Raw genomic sequence first — 15,679 nt, 5'->3', positions numbered from 1 at the left:
AGGTATAAAACGTTTTGCGTTTCTCTATGTGAGGAACGATGAGTGCATGAAAGTTCCGCGTGTACATAGTTAAATATTCAACTGTGCGCTATCTTTTTCCATTTACACAAAAAAATTGATCTGGAAAGCATTGTATTGGAGTTCAATATTATTCACGAAAGTGTCGGGGCTGTGGAGAAGTAGATTCTTCATGAATGAAATTTTAATAGTTCACCCGAATGTCAATTGTTCTCGTTAATTATGATGTTAGCATCTTATTTGCATGGCTTAGGATGCAGTAAATTCGCACAAAATTGATAAGTTTGAACTGCTATAACTTTGACACTAATAGCCGGATTTCCATGAAACTTGGCATGTGTATGCGCGAAACAGTCCGCTGCAAAAATTAGTAGGATGAACTTAGGCAGAGGGAGGAGGGGGGGGGGGGTTCAGTCAATTTCGAAAAGTATAGTACGTTCATTTGAGTATATATTGGAATGGGATTTATTTTGAGGCTTAGGTTTCATAGAATATATATGTGGTACGTAGAGTATATGATAATTAGAGCGACGCTCATTAAGTATGGGGAAACCCCCAGACAATCACATCTGGTCATTGCGGGGCAGCCCCCGGGGGGAAAACCCTGAGTAAGTAGGCCACGCAAGTACAGCATGTACCTAGCAGTAGATGCGAGCGCATGGGGGTAATTAGATTTAGGATATAAATAGAATGCATTGTAATTAAAACAACAGTAGCTATTCACACCATCATCCTGTTCATACGTAATACTTTAAGCGCGTTAAATCAATAAAATACTTTTAGTTTAACCAAACTATCATTCTTTTGATACTATCTCCTGGGCCCTTAAACCCTATATGGGGGCTCGTCCTAAGGTAGTAAATTAGAAGTTTGATTAATATTCGCGTTGATTGGTGCACAAATCTTCGCGAATACCGTAATCTCTCCTTGGTGGAGCATTTCTCCTAAGTGGAGCCGTCATATCTCCTTAGTGGAGCAATAAATCTCCTTGACGTGGAGACCTCCTTCGTGGAGCAGCAAGTGAATACTCGCGAGTTGTATAAAAGTTAAATAATAGTGTTTGTTTAATAGCCAATATACGTGAAAATAGATGTGATTTTCGTGCTAAAAGTGGTTTCTGTGAGTGCGAAAAATTAAAAATCACGATTGAAAATCAAAAGAAATCGGTAATCGCCCCGTCGCGCTTCCAGCCTCCAAGAAGCACCAAGACAACAACAATGACACATCAACAGCTTCTTCAGCAGGAACAACAGCGTCGTGAAGAAGCCGAGCGACAAGCTAACGAGCTCTCATCCGCCTTAGTCGAACTTAGACAGCAATTTCAAGCGATGCAGGCAGAACGCAGCAACGAGGCTCAAAGCAATCGAGAATTTTTGGCTCAAGTGCAGCATGAACGCGAATCATGGATAAACGAGCGGCGTCTGCTGTTGGATAAACTCGCGGCAGAGCAGGCTACAGCGGCAGCAGCGACGGCAGCAGCAGAACGAGCAGCGGCGGCAGCAGCCGCAGCAGCAGCGTCGGCTGTGACAGAGCAGGCGGCGGCAGCAACAGCAGCAGCAGCAACGGCCGGAACAGAGCAAGGGACGGGCGCAGCCTCAACTCCAACACAGGATCAATCGAATTCTATGGTCACAGCTGAAGCTACTCATAGAAATTCTATTGGCGTCCTCACGGCGAACAACAATCAGGAAAATCGCCATGATTCCAACGGTTCTGGATTTTCACCGGTCGCAGACAACCAGGCGATGTATTCGCAGCTTAATCGAACACCAACAGGCAGCATATCTGACGCAGGAACAATATTATCCGATTTGCAGCAAGTCCTTAGGCGCGTAACACTGTCAGTCTCTATGGAACAACTGCAGAAATACAGTGCTGATTCTCCAACCCAGTCAGTTCGGGCGTGGATCGTTAGAGTCGACGAAGATGCTGCAATTCATGCTTGGTCTCCCGTAGAGAAGTTCATAGCGGCAAAAAGAGCACTAATAGGTACCGCTCGGAAATGGCTCGATGGTCAAAAAGGCATAATATCATGGGAAGAGTTGAAAACACGTATGATAGAATCCTTTGGAAAACGTGTCAAATCTTCAGACATACATGAAGCTCTAAGCAAGCGGAAGAGAAGAAGAGATGAAACTATTTTGGCTTACGTTCAAGAGATGGAACTACTAGCATCGCAGGCTAACTTGGACGAAGACGAGATAAGGCAATACATCGTCAATGGTGTAACGAATGACCAATCTATTAAATTGACACTTATTGGTGCTTCATCTCGCCTGCGATTCATGGAACTACTTGAGTTTCATGAAAAAATGAAAGCTCGGGAGTCGGAGGAGCATAATCAACGTCGGCACCACCATAGACAAGGTACAAAGCGTTGTTATAACTGCAACAAGTACGGGCACCTCCGAAAAGACTGTACCGAGGCAACTTTAGAAGCAACCCGACCAGGTCTAGGACAATCAGAAGTCCAGGAACGACCTTCTAATTTCAAGGAAGGCCTAAAGGCCAATTCTCGAAACTTCGTCCAGTACAAAGGAAAAACACAAAACAATTCTGCACCTAAAATCAACCACGTGCAATACAAAAGTGGTAATCGCAGTCGGATTACAGCATACATTGGAGGAGTTATCGAGAATTGCCAAGTCGACAGTGGCGCAGATCGCAATGTAATGAGAAAGGATTTTTACAAACGCATCGAAGATCGTTTCCCATTGAACGGCGAACAAGGAACACTCAGCGGAGATGGTGGCCTTATTCGGACATTGGGAAGTGTAAGGATACCAACGGTGATCAATGGCACGGAGTACATACTAAAATATACCGTAGTGCCAGAAGAAAATTTACCATCAAGAATCCTCTTAGGTGATCCTATACTCGACGTTGCCAGGGTTTTTCTCAGTAAGGAAGGACCACAAATAGAACCAATTATCGGCAACGACTTCGTACAACTTATTGAGGAAGAGTTAAGCGAAGCTAAAGATGGGGTCCGTCAAGCAATTATCAAGGTACCAGAGGCAAGGAGGGAGCAAATTAGGCAGTTATTAGAAAATTATTCTGCAAATATGCCTCCTCAAACCTCGGTTAAAATGTCGATTAGGCTAAAGAACACCCAGCCTATTGCATGTCGACCGAGGCGCCTATCTCCAGCCGATGAAGTCGATGTCAAAAAACAACTTGAGGAATGGACGAAAAAAGGCGTAGTAGTTCCTGGAATTTCCGAATATGCGAGTGCTATTGTCGTTGCTCGTCGAAAAGACGGACGCGCTAGGATATGCATCGATTATAAGCCTGTCAACAAAGTCGTCGAACGTGAACAACAACCAATGCGACTTATAGAAGATGCCGTAGACTCAGTTGCGAACTCCGTGGTGCACTCCACGCTGGACCTCCAAGATGGCTTCTTTCATGTAGAAGTATCTGAGGAGAGTCAGAAGTACTTGTCCTTCGTCACTCCATGGGGACAATACATCCCGAAAAGAGCTCCTTTCGGCTTCTGCAATTCACCAGCTGTATTCCAAAGATTCATACTGAATGTTTTTCAAGAACTCATCAATGAAGGCATAGTGGAAATCTACGTGGATGACGCCTTTGTGAAAGCTGAAGACGAGGATCAAGCAGTGGAAATATTGGCACGTGTGTTAGAGGTAGCGCAAAAGAATGGAATTCAATTCAATTGGAAAAAATCTCAGCTTCTACAGCGGAAAGTAGAGTTTCTCGGATACATAGGAGAGAAAGGAACGATCACGGCAGGACCAGCTAAAATGGAAGCCTTGCTAAACTATCCTCAGCCAAGAACAACCAAACAGTTACAACGCCTGCTCGGGCTTACGGGATATTTTAGAAAATTTGTTAAGGGGTATGCAACCATCGCAAAGCCTCTTAGCAATTTGTTACGCAAGGATGCCACCTTCAAATGGGGACCAGAACAGGAGAAAGCCTTCTCGCTATTGAAGCACGTTCTGACGAGCGAACCCCTCCTCCAACTATACAGGCCAAATCGTGAAACGGAGCTGCATACCGACGCTTCAAAGGATGGCTATGGTGCGATTCTACTCCAGAAGTGTCCTGAGGACAATGCTTTCCATCCAGTCTACTACATGAGTAGAAAAACTACCCCGACGGAACGCAATTACCATAGTTACGAGCTAGAAACCTTAGCAATAGTGAGAGCATTGGAAAAGTTCCGCATAAACCTGCAAGGAATTAAATTCAAGATAGTAACGGACTGTTCCGCTCTACAAATGACACTGAACAACAAGGAGCTGAAAACGAAATTCGCAAGGTGGATCATGTTCCTTGAGCTATTTGATTTTAAGATAGAACATCGATCAGCTCAAAGGATGCAACACGTCGACGCTCTGAGCAGACAGGATTCAATACTTCTCATACATGATCCCCTGTTGGATAGGATCAAACGAGCACAGCAACACGACGAAAAATTGCAATTAATTCGCAAACTTCTTAACGTAGGACCATACAAAAATTATACCCTGGACAACGACCTGCTCTACGAAAAGAAAAGCGAAAAATTGCTGTTAGTTGTGCCAAAAGGAATGCGATATGACATCATTCGGCAAGCTCACGACATCGGTCATTTTGGCACAAAAAAGACAATGGAAAAATTGCAAGAAGAATTTGCATTTGAAAATATGAAAAAGCATGTAGATCATTATATTAACAACTGTGTCACCTGCATTTTAGCTTCAAGAAAGAAAGGCAAACAAGAGGAGCTACTCAAACCAATCCCTAAGGAAGAGGCTCCCTTTCACACTTGGCACATAGATCATGTAGGTCCACTACCATCCACGAACAAGAACTACAAGTACCTATTTGTGATTGTGGATGCGTTCACAAAATATACATGGATTTTTGCCACAAAAACCAAAGGAACCAAAGAAGCCCTTGGAAAACTTTCCATATTGCAACAACATTTCTGCACTCCGACACGCATCATCGCCGACAGAGCAAAAGGTTTCGATTCCAAGGATTTCGACGAGTTTTGCAAAGAAAACAAGATTGATCTATATCTTATTACAACCGGAATGTCTCGAGGAAATAGCCAAGTTGAACGCGTTATTCAGGTAGCAAACGCCGTATTCTCCAAAGTTTCTCTCGGCCAACCTAACAAATGGTACAAATTCATAAGGAGAGTTCAACACGCCATAAATGGGACACATCATCGTTCAATAAACGCCACCCCATTTGAGCTTATGTTTGGTGCCAAATTAAGAATGCCTGAAGATATGGAGATCATAAAGTATATAGAAGAGGCCAAACAAGAAAGGTTCATAGACGCAAGATCAGAACTCAGAAAAAGGGCAGTAGAGCAAATTAAGAAAACACAGGCTGAAAATAGCGAAAACTTCAACAAAAACCGCCGACCACCTACCAAGTATTCAGTCGGAGACATCGTAGCCATCAGAAGAACCCAACGAGGACCAGGTCTAAAAATAGCCATCAAGTTCTTAGGACCATACAAAGTGGTAAGAGTAAAGGACAGCGATAGGTATGAAGTTGAAAGGATCGGTGAAGTCGAAGGACCAATATTAACAACAACCGGAGCAGACTACATGAAGCCGTGGCGTGGGTTTGCTGATGACCTCGAACCCGATGACGACGAAGAAGATGAAGGCGAACACAGTATCTCAGTAGATCAAGAAATCGCGTGAAATAATTAAAATGTCTTTATAATATCCCTATTATACGACATGTTTATAATATGTAACTCTCAATTATTTACTGTAACTTCTATTTTTGCACTTAGTTCTACTACTATATTTATGATATGTAACTTCCTTTGATACTATAATTCTTGTTTTGATTATTGTATTTTATTTATGAGATGTATTCATGTTTTGCATATCATGTATTTTAATCTCTAATTAACATCTTATTAATCTTGATGGATTCACAGAATTATGTGTATACGTATGTAATCGTTGTAATATGTGTCTGTCGTATGATATGAATGTTTATTGTATTACATCGCCAGGGACTGGCGATATGTCAGGAATGGCCGTGTGGTACGTAGAGTATAATTAGAGCGACGCTCATTAAGTATGGGGAAACCCCCAGACAATCACATCTGGTCATTGCGGGGCAGCCCCCGGGGGGAAAACCCTGAGTAAGTAGGTCACGCAAGTACAGCATGTACCTAGCAGTAGATGCGAGCGCGTGGGGGTAATTAGATTTAGCATATAAATAGAATGCATTGTAATTAAAACAACAGTAGCTATTCACACCATCATCCTGTTCATACGTAATACTTTAAGCGCGTTAAATCAATAAAATACTTTTAGTTTAACCAAACTATCATTCTTTTGATACTATCTCCTGGACCCTTAAACCCTATATATATACGCCAGCATCTTATTTGCATGGCGTCAGGTGCAGTTAATTCGCGCGAAATTTATAAGTTTGAACTACTATTGTATATCTTTGGCGCAAATAGGCGGATTTACTGATACTTGGCACGCGTATGCTGTTGCTAAATTTGGTGCTCCTAGAATGAAGTTAAGGGGGATTTTTCAGTCAATTTCTAAAAGTTGGTAATGTATTATTCGCAAGGTTATTTGAGCAGATATCGGAATGAGACAGATATTTTGAGGCCTAGATATGATATAAGCGCACCTTTCTGTTTTTTTCAGAGGTTTGCGTTGGACAGTTTCCGAAAATGAGACTTGTCTCAATTTAAATGTGTACATTTTGAGTCCTTGCTGCGCACTTTACAATTCACGTCAAAAGTAATATCAGATTCGGAAAGTATCAATCGGGATTTTTCATTCGATACCCCACATTCGATGATAATTTTTTTTACATTCCCCCTTCGCATGTAGGGGAGCCTCTTTTATATTGCACGTAAATTTATATCACTCACCATGTGCATGGAACTTCTTCGTTCCCATATGTCCACCAAATTTCGTTCGGATCAGTTTAGCCGTTTTGGAGGAAAGTGAGTGTGACAGACAGACAGACAGATAGTGAATCGTTTTTAATTAGGTTTTGTTTTACACATGAGTTTAGGTGTGTCGGTAAATTTTGTGATTGGGACATTTCGAGGAAAATTCGCGAGTAAAAAATTAAACTCAGGAAATTACTTCCGAGTCAAGGATCAAATCGTTGCCAGGGAACCCAGTTCTCCGTATAGAGTAGGAACCCGTGGACTCCAGACCTACGTCATAGTATAAAACTTAAGAGTTTCTCTGTGTCGTATAAGAACGATTGAGTGTTATAGAGTAGTGGGTTCGGCAGGCAACAGGTGACAAAGGTGAGTAAAATTCTTGCTGTCATAGTATAAAGGGTATGCTGTCATACTTTCTTCGTTAGAAGTCAAGTTTCACATTTCCAGAGAGTTATTATAGTGGCAGCCCCTCACCACACACCCCTAAAGTTCAATAAAATGTAAATATACTTACGTGAAAGTATAGAGGTTGAATTTTATATGTATATTATACTAGTGCACCAATAAGAATAGGTTTCCTCTGAAGGCAGCCATTTTCGGCAATTCCAATACCAAAATTTTATCACAGTAAAAGGGAGTGTACTTTTTTTGTCTCAAAATTAATACATAGAGGAAGAATGGGTTAAACAGCAGGGGTTGAAAAACATAATTTTTACATATGGAAAGCTATTTCTCCTACACAGCTTGCTCCCTTTCCACAAATAAACTTTCGTTTTCAAGAGTGAAGTCCTAGCTACAATTTAACATTTATTCTAATGCTCTAGGTACCGTAGATTTTCAGTCATTATGAATTTAGTGGTGTAAAGGCGACAGTTTTTTTAGAAATTAAAATACGCACTTGGTGCCACAAGCACCTGATCTGGCACGTGCTACAACTGCCCAAACTATCTAAAAAGAAAACATATTCTTATAGTTACACGAGTAAAATATATCAAATTCAACCTTTACACTATGAAGTAGATAAATCTACATTTCATTGGATTCGGGGGTGCCGGGCGAGGGGTTGCCACTATGATAAGTGTCTGGCAATGTAAAACTCTATAGTACGCTATTTTTTCTATACCCGTGGGGGCTTTCTACAGACAAACTTTCCAACTTTATACTATGACGTAGGTCTGGGGTCCGCGGGTTCTTAGACTGGTAGTGATAGGCTAGTAAAGTTTATTTTATTGTTGAAAAAAAAAAAAATAAAAATATCGTTTCGTTTAAAAAAAATATACACTATATATAGTAAAAGCGAGAACGCCATAAGAGGTGGAATAGGACTCTTCATCTTCACACTTCTCTGCGCTCTTTCGGTTGTCGTTGCCGTCGTGCCGTCGGTTCTCTCGGTTGTCGTTCGTTTTTATGGGTTATTTCACTTCCCCTTAATAAGGCACCGTTTTGGCGAAGGAATCCGGCACCATCTCGAAGCGCAATTCGCTTTGGAAACGTAATAATAGACGCCACATGGCTCAATCATAACCGATTCTACTAGGGGTTAAAGGAGCAGCTTAGTTGCACTTAGTAAGTAAGAAAGCTAAACTTAATAACTTACTGGCGCAGGTTATAATTGGTGACCGTGCGTCAAAACAACTGCTGCGCGAAATAAAGAGCTTGGGTAGTAACAAATCCAGCACCGAGCTGATACCATCTTTGTGACTGCCGACACTTCTGGATAGCATACAGATCATCCTGGCCTGTGTTTATTTGGGGACCCCAGACTCGTTTGCCGCCAACGCGGGTAAAATCCAGCTGCAGCAGCTAGTGGCAATATTAACAGTCACCGTTTCTAAATTGACGAAGGGAGTCGGTGCTTTGGGATTGGGAAGTATTACTAGATTACTGTCGGATGGAAAAGAACGGTCGGATAAGTAAGGCGTCGAGACCCTCGGCAAGTATCAGGACATGCTGATACCCTGTAGGTTTTCCAATAAGGCCACCAAATGGACCTGCATTTTTCTCTTCAAAAAAGTTGCCGGGAACTACTCGAAATGGAGCACCACGTCGCCTGACAATTTACAACCCCTTGCGCCGGCGTCATCACCTTGTTGATAAAGGCGCTAAAATCCCGGTTATTTCTGCATCCAGGAATCATAATTTGGCAAGCAGCAAATTCCTCGTCGCGGATAGAGGCAGGTAGACAGCGGTCTAGGACTTCGATGAGTGCTTTCTTGACGCTTCATCATCGCCGATATCAACCCATCATCTTAGGTGCAGTATTATGGTGCGACCTCGTACGGGCCCGGAAGGTTAAGTGCCTCATTGTACATGATGTTCCACAATAATGCGCCTAATACGGAGCCCTGTGGGACACCCGTGGTGACAATTTACTCTTTGGGTGCATATTCAATATCATACGAAGCCCGTTCTTGCAAATAGCCATGGATAATAGCAACGAGATAGATGGAAATACCGATCGTTGCCAGTGGCTTCCATATATGGCTCCAATTGAATATATTCTTCACGTTCAAGGTCAACACTACGCAAAATTTTATCGCCCTACATTCTCCGCGAATTGCTCTTGTTACAGTAGTAACCCCCGGATGATTTTCAGCATGAGGATAGGGCACGAAATTTGTGGAACAACCTTTGAATCTTCCCGTCAAGATTCTGTAGGCACTCCTCTACTGATTTACCTCTACTTCCGAACAAAGATGCTTTAAACATTCGCTCTGGGTAGTTACTTGCTGTTTTTCTGGGCGTCGTTGTAGACACGCCTTCTTTCCCTCTATACGATTCTACCTATATATATACATCTTGCTCTGTGGGAAGTGGATCGTAGGCGGGCCAGTTTGCAGTGTAGTTCACAATTCCACCAGTAGTTGAGGTTTCCATATGTGCAAAAGAAAGCTACACCTTTTTTTTCTCACCGAATCTATGTTAAGGAAATTAAAGCTCTCGATTACTACCTCCCGACCAAGACTGAATTTTAAAGTTAGGAAAGATAATAAACCAAGAAGCCTAGGTATCTAAGCTCCAAAGTAACCCTTATCATGATTTCTACAAAAATAATGTTAATAATAGAAGTGAGAGAGTAAAGCTAATGAAACTAGTCTATCACGTACTCGTATAATAAATTTATGTAAAAGTCTCCTCTCTCCACTCTATGGATCATTTTCAATCAATGCGCTGAGTTTAGATTTTCGCTTCATTTACTCTTCATTGATTTCAAGAAAGCTTTCGACAGCGTGAGCATTGTGGTATAATATATCAGGGAAACGTGGTTTCTACCGACTGTGGTACTGAACTGAACTGAATGTTCATCATCATCAATGGCGCAACAACCGGTATTCGGTCTAGGCCTGCCTTTATAAGGAACTCCAGACATTCCGGTTTTACGGCGAGATCCACCAATTCTATATCCCTAAAAGCTGTCTGGCGTCCTGGCCTATGCCATCGGTCCATCTTCGGCAGGGTCTGCCTAGTCTTCTTTTTCTACCATAGATATTGCCCTTATAGACTTTCCGGGTGGGATCATTCTCGTCCATACGGATTAAGTGACCCGCCCACCGTAACCTATTGAGCCGGATTTTATCCACAACCGGACGGTCATGGTATCGCTCATTGATTTCGTCATTGTGTAGGCTACGGGATCTTCCATCCTCATGTAAGGGGCCAAAAATTCTTCAGAGGATTCTTCTCTCGAACGCGGCCAAGAGTTCGCAATTCTTCTTGCTAAGAACTCAAGTCTCCGAGGACTACATGAGGACTGGCAAGATCATCTTGTACAGTTAGAGGTTTGACCCTATGGTGAGATGTTTCGAGTGGAACAGTTTTTATGAGCTGAAATAGGCTCTGTTGGCTGACAACAACCATGCGCGGATTTGATCATTGTAGCTGTTATCGGTTATGATTTTCGACCCTAGATAGGAGAAATTATCAACGGTCTCAAAGTTGTATTCTCCTATCCTTATTCTTCCTGTTTGACCAGTGCAGTTTGATATTGTTGGTTGGTTTGTCTTCGGTGCAGACGTTGCCACCACATATTTTGTCTTGCCTTCATTGATGTGCAGCCTAAGATCTCGCGCCGCCTGCTCGATCTGGATGAGGGCAATTTGTACGTCTCGGGTGGTTCTTCCCATGATGTCGATATCATCAGCATAGGTCAGTAGTTGGGTGGACTTAAAGAGGATCGTACCTCTTGCATTTACATCAGCATCACGGATCATTTTCTCGAGGGCGAGGTTAAAGAGGACGCATGATAGGGCATTAACAGTGCGAGACTCGCTTTCGGCCCATTGTCTAAAATCTGGAAATGTAGTTATGTCAAAACCATAACTCCAAGCCTTCAACAACACCTGCCTGCGTTATATTATCGAGTGCTTCATTGCTGGGTACGCCATGAGGTGCGATGGTCACTCCAAGAGCACTTGATGCAGAAGACTAGAGGAGAAATGTAGCCGTTTCGTGGGGAGTTGAAGCGCATCTCAGGTAACCGTAAACGATGGCGTGTAGGTACGGTTGAAGCGCTACACCCCATTAAGGGATAAATGGCAACCATATGTTTATAGTTATAAATCGATGGCATACGATGTGCCATAACAGTTGATGAAAACGGGGAGTGACAATTTGACTACAAATAATTTCAACTGGTTAAGGGCAGTCTATTATCTTTTCTTTAATATATACCCAATGAAATGTCGCACAATATATTATATACATCCGCGAGTTCAGTAAATGTGTGCGCGGCGCTTATAATAATAATAATAATCGGTGGCGCAACAATCCATGTTGGATCAGGGCCTTGAAGTGTGTTAGAGCACTTCATTCAAGACCGTAGCGATACACTAGGAGGCAATGTGGTCAGCATTGCACTCGACCGAGATTATTACCCTGATTTGACTCAGGTACTCATTCACAGCTGAGTCGACTGGTGTCCGACGTCAAATCACGATACAAATCCCACTGCCACCAGCGAGATTTGAACCGCGACCTTCCGTACGACAGCCTTGCGCTCTAACCACTCAGCTATCCGGACAACGCGGCGCTTATAACACATATAAAACTGTACTTATGTCAACATAGCGGTTGGTCATATTAACTTGAAACACTTAATTTATACTGGTAAAGTTGCAGGGCTGCCCTTATATGCTTTTGGTGCAACCCTTAAGACTGAGACGTTGTCCTGATATAAAATTTGTTAGAAGCAATCATACTGAGGGAATTCTGTATCCATTTCCTAGCTGCCGTTAACGTAACCAGATTAATGGTAAAGGGAACATTATCGTAGTGGTCTCTGTGTATCTAACCCTATGATTTTCTGTATCTCCCACCAATAACCAGAACCAAGTGATCTCGAACTCTTAATAGGTAGGCTCTGATGCACCCTGGCAGAAAGACCGTTTGAAACTCTGAAGTAAGAACTGCAAAAACTCTGCAAGTCAAGAGACGCCTTGAATTGCCCTTGTAGAGGAATAAGAATGTAGATTGATTAAACTGCAGATCGATGCGAAACTCCTATAAGGAATTGGCAGGCAAAAGAGGGACTTCAAGGCTGTATAAATTCCTTAAAATGAATGAATTAGTCACGTTGGACCCTCTTAGAAAACCGAATTTCTGGGTTCTGTCAATGTAGACTCTCCTGGAGGTGCACTATCCAGGGGAGTAGCTGGAAGAAGCGAGAGAAGGGGAGTTGGCGGTTCCTGCAAACCTTCATGACGATACTTTAGTTAAGTGGATGCACTAACGAAGAGATTGCTGTGTGCTGAAGTAGGTGCTGATCGTTACCCGACAATAGAACCAATGAAAGGCTGTCCCAAAGAAGGTGTACTATTGGCACTTTTGTGGAGTATTTTGATCGACTTACTGCTACGCAAATTGCGTTCGAGTTTATGCAGATGACGCGACTATGGTAGCTGCTAGTCAAGATCTCGAAACGGTGTGTAAAAATACATGATTCGTCATGGTCCTTACGATCCAGAGATGAGGGGACAATGCTTTAATTTTTCGAAGTGAAATTTGGCAGTCATTTTAAATAAGAGACTTCTTTCGAATAAATATGTAGAGACCTCGATGAAACGAGCTCTAACCGCTTATGGGCTTTGCAGATGGGCCATGACTTTGACATGTGAACTGAAACCTCATATAGTACATATGTTGTTATTATTAGGTCGATGTTTGGCTATGTATTCGTGCTGCGGTGCAAAAGGGCTCTCACTATAAGGTACCTTCACTGCAAATTGTATGCTTGGATATTAGCGGTTCTATCAGCTCGACATCTGGCATAGCTCTTGACGCTCAACTGGCGGCCTTTGTATAAATGTATATATTCGAAGCACTGGCTAATATACTAATTTGTTAAGCTTCAAAAACAGAACATGGTTCTGGAGTAGGATTCTATCTTTCGAATAAGGACAAGAAGTGAACCGTGACTTGGAAAAATACATCTTATCGTAAAATCAATACGGTGGAAATCTTTTGGTTACTACGTGCTGTAGGGAAATAAAATCTCGAAGTGTTCAATTTTCACCATGCCGGTTCCGGAACCATCAGTAATGTCGGTAGTATTGGCTAATGCTGCTATCAAAAACATGCTTCCCATAAGGATAGTTAGCAGGGTCTAAATACAGCCTGCCACCCCAAGCTTTTTTGTCAGAGCCAAAAAAACATACTATAACGCATGTTGACGAAAAGCAAGAAGATTTGCAGGAATATGGTGGAGATTGTCACTGGTCATATGTTCAGAATAGGGTTTGATAATATGTGTCTATCCTGTAAGGAGGAAGTGGAGTCCACGGAACATTTCCTATGTGAGTGCCCTGCCTATGGATGGATCGGACATCAAATATTTAGTGCTGAAGTGCTGTAACTGCAACGGATAGTCTCATACCCACAAACGGGAACCTTTTGATATAAAAATGAATCTTGGATATTCCGTTGGACGATATGTCAAGTACAACGGGCCATTACAGTCTGAGTGCTCCTCATTGATAATAGGCAGATAGAATCCGTGCTTGGGCTTCCGATTCCTTTGAAGTTTTATTTCGATTCAGCAACTAAAAAAAAACCCAAAATCATTTCCTCCTTTACAAAATACACAGGTCTGCAATCAAAAAGTTGTTTCGATAATTTCACCTGATTCCAATGTACCTTGATGTGCTGAAAACGAAAATGGCATCAGAAAATGTCTAGGACTTCAGAAATTGTTACAAAATGCGATTTTAGATTTGACCCATTTTCATTTGTCTGAGCCATAAGATCTTGACAGATATTGTAGCATTTTCATGATATGAAAAGTATTTTCTGAATCAACCTCTACTAAAAGTAAATAACGAGGAAAAAATACTAGTCAGATAATTTTCTAATTTGATATTATGATTGAAGTGCACGCAGGTGAATTTAGCATCCGGTGAAAACGTGAGTTTTCGAGTGTCCATTACATGCTTATTAAAGCTGGGGGTCAAAGGGTAGTATAGGTCCCAGGGCGAAACGTGGATTGGTACCCACGATGGAGCATAAAACCTGGGAAATGCCTGCTGAACCAACACTAACAGCTCTACTACCAAACCCTATCTCCACCTCCACGTGATGACCGCTGGGAGCTCTTTCTTAACGAAAAGCTGCAAACGGAGAAGGATGGAGGTGAGTCTCCCGCGCCTAAAAACGGGACAAATTGTATCAACTGGTCCTCCAGGTTAGGGGTTGGGTAAGGCTGCAAACCCTAAACGGAAAACCGAAGTTACGAAGCCACAACAGGAGCCTTGGACTGGACGGATGTAACGGAATAACGATTTGCGTATTCTTTTCATAGAACCTGCGCTCCCTGTACAAAGAAGAAGCCATCAAACAGCTAGCCGATATCCTGTTCCCTGTACAGGAAATGCGTTGGACAAGAACCGCCTTCCAGGAGAAGAGTCACTACACTATATATTATATTATAGCGGCCATCTAGTAAACCATGTGCTCGGAGTAGGTTTCTTAGTCAGCCAAAAAATGAAACTTGCTGTTATCGGTTTTGAAAACATAAGCGGACGGCTATGCACTCTGCGCTTGCAAGGCAAATTTAGAAAAATAAACCTCGTTAACGTTCACGCCCCTACAGAGGAGACTGCAGGAGGATACCTTCTACGAGGCAGTAGAACGAACCCTCGAAGCCTGTCCCAGCTATGATATCAAAATCATATTTGGGGATTTTAACAGCCAAGTAGGGAAGGAGGCCGTATTCAGGCGATACGTTTGCTCCAATAGCTTACATCAAAATACAAATGATAACGGACTGCGGATTACTCAATTGGCAGTGTCACACGAAATGGTTGTTGGAAGTACCTGGTTTAATAACCGCAGTCAACAGAGATCCTGGAGATGAAGCATCAACAAATGATCTTCACAATCACCTGAAGAGCGTTGTCATAAATACGGCCACAAATATACTTGGCCCCAGCCGCAATAAGAGTCGGAACAGCTGGTTTCACGATGAATGTAAGCTAGCAACGGAACGGAAGAATGATGCATACCGAGTAATGATGCATTCTCAAAGGATGCAGACACCGCGGAGACTTATCACGAACTCCGACGAGCGGAGAAGCGACTTCACAGACGGAAAAAGGAAGCCTGGGAGAACCAACAGGTCGATGAACTCGAAGAGTACAGGCAGCAACCGCACAAGGCGCGGAAGTTTTTCCAATAAGTCAGGAGGATGAAGCCTTGCACACCTCGATGTTCATCCTGCCGAGACAAAGAGTGAAATCTGATTTCCGACAGAATGGGCATATTGGA

General features: G+C 42.5%; 1 protein-coding gene across 2 annotated transcripts in view; it reads right to left on the bottom strand.

Moving 5' to 3' along the window:
• LOC119648649 (hemicentin-1-like) overlaps window positions 1–15,679 on the bottom strand; it is a 125,207-nt gene that overhangs the window by 40,108 nt on the left and 69,420 nt on the right. The gene's annotated exons all lie outside the window — the stretch shown is intronic.

This window comes from Hermetia illucens, chromosome 2 (genome assembly GCF_905115235.1).
Source record: "Hermetia illucens chromosome 2, iHerIll2.2.curated.20191125, whole genome shotgun sequence".
In the NCBI taxonomy this organism is placed as follows: Eukaryota; Metazoa; Arthropoda; class Insecta; order Diptera; family Stratiomyidae; genus Hermetia; species Hermetia illucens.
Note: the sequence above shows the minus strand (reverse complement) of the source record. Positions and strands in the feature narration are given on the sequence as shown.